We start from the raw sequence: 6,000 nt of genomic DNA, 5'->3' as shown, positions 1-6,000 counted from the left end.
TCAATCACTGTTCTCTCTGCTTGCCCGGATGGACTGCCCTTGGTAGCTCTCTGTTCCTCCCTGCCTATGGAAGCACCTACTGCAGCTAGCTTCCTCCCCTGTCCCAGCCACACTGCAAGCTCCCTGCTGCAGAGCGCCGTCTGAGGGCCATCTGAGTTTCCTCACTTCTCATCTCCCAACTTATTCCCAGTTGCCCACCTTTAGATGTTTCAATGCGTGGGTCTCTCAGGCTTGCCTCTGTGTTGAGTAGGAAATTCTTTGTTGAATTATAGTTGGTTAATTTGTTGAAATTTCAGGGGGAGAGGCCAAGGGTATCTTTCACCCCACCTTTGCTCTGATGTCACTGGAATTATCAGAAGTATTACACTTAAAAAAATCCTACTATGAATTCTATAACCATGGCCCTTCTTTGTGCCCTTAAATAGATCAGCAGAAAAACATGACCAAGGATGGTCTCTTCATGACTGCAGTCCTCAGACCATTCATGAATGTGGAAGAAAGTAGTTCCAAACCAGGTACTCAAAACACCAAATGTAAAAAATATATATTTATAAATTGACCTACAATAACATTAAGAATTTCTATTATCAAAAGATGTTTTAAAAGAGAATTAGAAGATAAACCCCAATTAAGATATATTTAAAGTAAGACCACTTGTCACAATTGTATTTTTCCCCAACCTTGCTCAGCTATATAAGGGCAGGCATAAGGTAGGCAGAGAGAGGTTTATCCAGAGTTGGGCTTTTTTTTTCCCAATATAAATTAAGGGTTTGTTACAAAATGCAAAATGTTAGTTTCTCATTGTCAGTAATTCAAGAAAACAAGGCCAGAAGCCTTGGGTAAGGTGCTGGGCAAAAAGCCTGGCTCAGAAGCCAGCTGACAGGCACTGGTTTACAACCTCCAGCAGGTGGGTGTACTCCAGGGCAGCTGTCACCTGGTCCTTATCTGCCAGCTGCTTGTTCACTGCATGCTCTGAGGCATGGGTCCTTGTTGTAATGTGTGCGTCCATCTTTAAACGCTAAGGAAGGGATTGCAGAAGCTTGACTTTGATGGATAAGCTAATAAAGGTAGTCATCTTGCAGTGCGTAATGGTGGGTGTGATGCCCATGGCCACTGTGCTCTCCTGGTCGCTCCACACCCAGGGATCAGTCAGTGGGAAACAGCAGTTCCACTGCAATAGCAGTCACTTGAACCCGGACTTGCTCTATTTTGTTCAATTCTTCTAGAGTCAGTGGATGTTCTGGGTCATTGATGGAATGAATCAGATTGAAGATCTAGCACAAGTCAATCCTGTCTGAAACCTGCCTGTCCTCCTCATCTGCACTCTCCAGAGCACTGTAGATGAGAGAGTTAGTGTTCTCCAGGAGGCCGTCCTCCACCCCACTGCTGCCTACCATTGAAGAACCACTGCATACCACAGTCAGCATGCACTTTCACACCCAGAATTGTTTTTCTCCCTCCAAGTACCACACAGGGCCACGAACCAGGGTTTTGTGTTTTCAATACATGAGAAAAAGTGATTCTAATTCAATAGACTTCAGTGGCTCAGGTTGCAAAGGAACTGGGGTTGTGAAGGCAGAGGATGAGTCAGAAATGCTCTGTAAGCAGCAAGGAAGGATAAAGAGGACACCAATCCCACCTTTTAGCCCAGTAATATAAGGGGCAGGGAAAGAAAGTGCTCATCCCCTTTCACCAAAGGGGTGCAGTGGAAGCAGTGTCCTGCAGTTAGAGCAGGAAAGTGAATTGCAGGTTTAGAGAAGAGGTTGAGGATATAGGAAGTTCTAAAGACTCACCATGAGTCCCAGGGTACACAGTATGAGTATATTAGTCACGATTCTCCAGAGAAACAGAAACAATAGGTCATATGTAGATTTATAGAAAAAGTTTTATTATGAGGGAATTACCTCACACAATTATGAAGCTGAGAAGCCCCACAATCTGCTATCTGCAAACTGGAGGCTCAGGAGGGCTGGTGGTATAGTTTCACTCCAAACCCAAAGACCTGAGAACCAAGGTAGCTGATGGTGAAAGTCTCAGTCCTAGTGCGAAGGCCCAAGAACCAGAGTGCTGATGTCTGAAAACAGAAGATGAATGTATTTCCCATCTCAAGTAGAGAGAGCAAATTCACCCTTCCCCGGCCTTTTTGATCTATTCAGGTCCTCAGCTGATTAGATAACGCCCACCGGCATTAGTGAGGGTGATCTTCTTTACAGAGTCTACTGATTCAAATGCTAACCTCTTCCAAAAACACCTCACAGGCACACCCAGAAATAATGTTTTATCAGCTATCTGTGCACCTCTTAGCCCAGTCAAGTTAACACATAAAATTAATTATCACAAAAGGTTAGAGGTATATGTAGAGCAGGAGACATACAGAGGACATGCAGAGGCATTAGTGAATACAAATATCTGCTGGTGACACAGGGATGCGACTGGTCCTGACACCCTCACTCTTGGGATTGGTTTGGTGGGAGGTGATGAGAACTTAAATGAGTTCCAAAGCAGAGATGGATGACAGAGTACCTGCAATGCTAGAGCCAGTATGATAAAAACAGAGAAAAGTCAAATGGGACTCTGATCTTCCTGGTCTGAGTGACTAAAATCATGGGAAGATTCAGTAGATAAAGCAGTTTTGACAGATAATAATTAGTTTGGTGAAATGCAGAGTAATTACCATAGGATTAAATTAACTCAAGAACATAGTGATGGTTTCAAACAGAAAAGTGTTTTAAGATTTTCTATGAAATTGTCTTTTTTGCTGAAGAATAACTTTTAAGCTTCAGTCAGTCCTAAAGACTAGAGAAGTATTAAAATATTATAGAGCAATACCAAAATGGTGAGTTTCTTTTTCAGTAAGCTCACAGTGTTTATAAGCATTAGTGTGTGACATTCCAGTTTGGATATTACGAATAGTCTAAGGTGAATGCAAATAAAACCATAATGTAATACTTCTACTCATACTCCAGAAGGGGGGGAGGGGCAGGAAAAAGGAAAAAGACAGATAATACTAAGTACTAGCAAGGATATGGAGCATCTGGATCTCCCATACACTGATGGTGCAGTATGAATTGGTATAACTACTTCAGATAACCATTTGGCAGTTTACAAAAACAAACAAAAAACAAACACAAAATAACAATGATGCCACCCCTACACATAAGTTCATAGCAACACTTTTTATAAAAATCTCCAATTGGAGATAACCCAATGTCCACCAATGGTAGAATGGATAAATAAATCAATTTAATTAATTCTACAATGGACTACTATAGAGCAATAAGAATGGTGAACTACAGCCTTGGCCTGGTTGCTCAGTTGGTCAGAAAGTTGTCCTGACACACTAAGGTTGTGGGTTCAATCCTTGGCCAGGGCACATACAAGGATCAACCAATGAATGCATAAATTAGTGGAACAACAAATTGATGTTTTTCTCTGTCTCTCTCCCTTTCTCTCTCTCTCTCTAAAATCAATCAATAAATTTTAAAAATTTCTTTAAAAGAATGGTGAACTACAGTTATGAATAATAGCATAATTGAATTTCACAAACATAATGTTGAGCAAAAGAAGCCAGACCACAAAAAATATGATTCCATTTATATAAAGAAAGGGTGGTTGAGCTACAGCCCATGGGCTGGCCACCTATCTTTGTAATTAAAGTTTTATTGGAACATCGTCACACTCATTTGTTTGTGTATTGTCATCAGTGTTTCCATGCTACCTTAGAGTTGAATAATTGTGACTGAGACCATCTGTCCTGCAAGCCTAAAATATTTATCTGGCCCTTTAAGAAAATGTAGGCCAACCTTTGATAAAAAGTTCAAAAACAAGCAAAATTAATCTATGGTGTTAGAAGTCAGGGTAATATCTAGGACCAGAACACTGAAAATATTATTATGAATTTGTCCTTTTCTCAAAACCACTAACTAAAATTTCACCTAGGCCACAGATGTGGCAACTGTCACAAATAAGAATTTCTGTTTTTTATTCACTACTATTGTGTACGTCATTATGACCTCATTATGACAGGTTTCCATGAACACACTTACTAGAAATGAAGTAAAGGTAAAACATTATTCCAGAAAATATTGTCTGTTTAAATTTAAGACTAATTTAAACAAGGGCAATTTAAACACACACAGACACACCCCACAGGTGACATTTGCCAATGTCTGAAGATATTGGTTGTCATGAGTTGAGGTAGAGGGTGCTACTGGTATCTAGTGGGTAGATGCTGTTAAATATCCTGCAATGCATAGGACAAACTCCCATAATAAATAGTTACCCAGCCCCAAATATCAATAGTGCTCAAGTTGAAAAACTCTGGTTTGATGAATGGCAAAATAAATTTAGTGCCTCTAGAAGAAATCAGATATTAGATGATAATTATAATAATAATAAAAGTAAAGCAGTGCTGTACAACAGAACATTCTGCAATGAGGAAACTTTCTGTATCTGTGCTGTTCAATAGCCATTAGCTATATGTGGGTATATTGAGCACTTGAAATATGGCTAGTGAAACTTAGAAACTGAATATTTACTTTATTTAACTTTCATAAATTTAAATTAAATAAGGTTAATGACGACCATATTGGACAGAACAGGACTTGAGATAGACTCAGGGCATAGACTCCTTTGTGTGAATCCTTGAAGTCAGTTACTAGCCCTGTGACTTTGGCAAGTTCTTTGTGGCTTCATTTTCTTATCTGTAAAATGAGGCTGAGAGTAGAACCAAGGTCAGAGGGTTGTTGTGAATATTAAACAAGTCATTATGTATGAAGCACTTAGAACTGGGCACATAACAGGTGCTACTTAAGTATGAGCTATGTAAATATTGTCATTGTTCTTATTATTTATTATTAATATTATTACAGTATACCAAGCAAAGCTTCCCTCTTCCAGTCCTTTAGTCACTCTCCATTTCCTGCAGGAAGAAGTCTAATTCTTTTATTGTGGTACACAAAACCTTTAAAGAATAGTGGCTAACAAAGACCTTTAGTTCTTCCTAGCCCTCCAGTATTATTCACCTCTATTTCTTGATTCCAAATAAAATGATTTATAGACTCAAAGAAACTTTGCTTCTTGGGACTCCAAGAGTATTTTTGTTTTTAATTGTTTTTTAATTATAAAATATTTCAAACATAAAAAAGTATAAATAATAATATATTAAATATCCATATACCCACCTACCATTTTGCCTTGTTTGCTTCAGAATATTTTTAAATATTTGAGCATTCTTAAACTTTTTTATTATGGAAAATTTTGAACATACACAAAAGTAGGTAGAATAATGCAATGAATCTCCATCACCCAGCTTCAATAATTATTAACATTTTACCAATATTGCTGTTCCAGATCTTTTAAGAAAATTAAACTTTACAGAGGCAGTTAAATCTAAGACAGTAACCATGAATTAATTTTTAAACACTAATTTTGAATGCATATACATACATACATATATATATATATTTTTTAATCTGTTATGGTGCACTACATTGATAGTTTTTCTGATGTTATTTGCATTCTTATGGTAAACCTTACTTGGTCATGAATTACTTTTATATATTGTTGAATCTGAGTGGCTAGTATTTTATTTAGGATTTTTTACATCACTTCATAAATAAAACTGGTTTATAATTTTCTTCTATGCAATCCTTGTCTTGTTTTGATATAATGCTATACTATTCTCATATGATAAGCTGGATATTTAAAATAACATATATTATGTATTTCTTAGGCACAAGGTTTTACTTTGAATATTAGATCGTTTGTAATTGTGTTTTACAACATTTTTATGTTCTATATTCAACTTCTACATTCCATGTATTTATTTTTATATTCTTACTTTTTTTATTTGTACAATCTATCAGTATAAATCATAAGAGAGATTTGTTAAATTCTCACAATATGTTAATTGTAAATTTCTCCTTGCAAATCTATTAGTTTGAAATTATGTTATTAGTTGAATACAAATTCAAGAAGTAGTTCCATCTCTTCAAAACC

At 37.2% G+C, this 6,000-nt stretch overlaps 1 pseudogene across 1 annotated transcript; it reads right to left on the bottom strand.

Moving 5' to 3' along the window:
* Positions 1–865: 865 nt before the first annotated feature.
* LOC308551027 (cytosolic iron-sulfur assembly component 2B pseudogene) lies at positions 866–1,397 on the bottom strand (annotated as a pseudogene). Its single transcript has 2 exons — positions 1,162–1,397; positions 866–1,130 (listed from the first exon to the last, which is right to left on the bottom strand). The product of its transcript is annotated as a cytosolic iron-sulfur assembly component 2B pseudogene (transcript).
* Positions 1,398–6,000: the final 4,603 nt, after the last annotated feature.

This window comes from Miniopterus schreibersii (genome assembly GCF_964146895.1).
Source record: "Miniopterus schreibersii genome assembly, chromosome: X".
Taxonomy (NCBI): domain Eukaryota; kingdom Metazoa; phylum Chordata; class Mammalia; order Chiroptera; family Miniopteridae; genus Miniopterus; species Miniopterus schreibersii.
The sequence above is the reverse complement of the archived record's forward strand: the minus strand, read 5'-3'. Positions and strand labels throughout refer to the sequence as shown.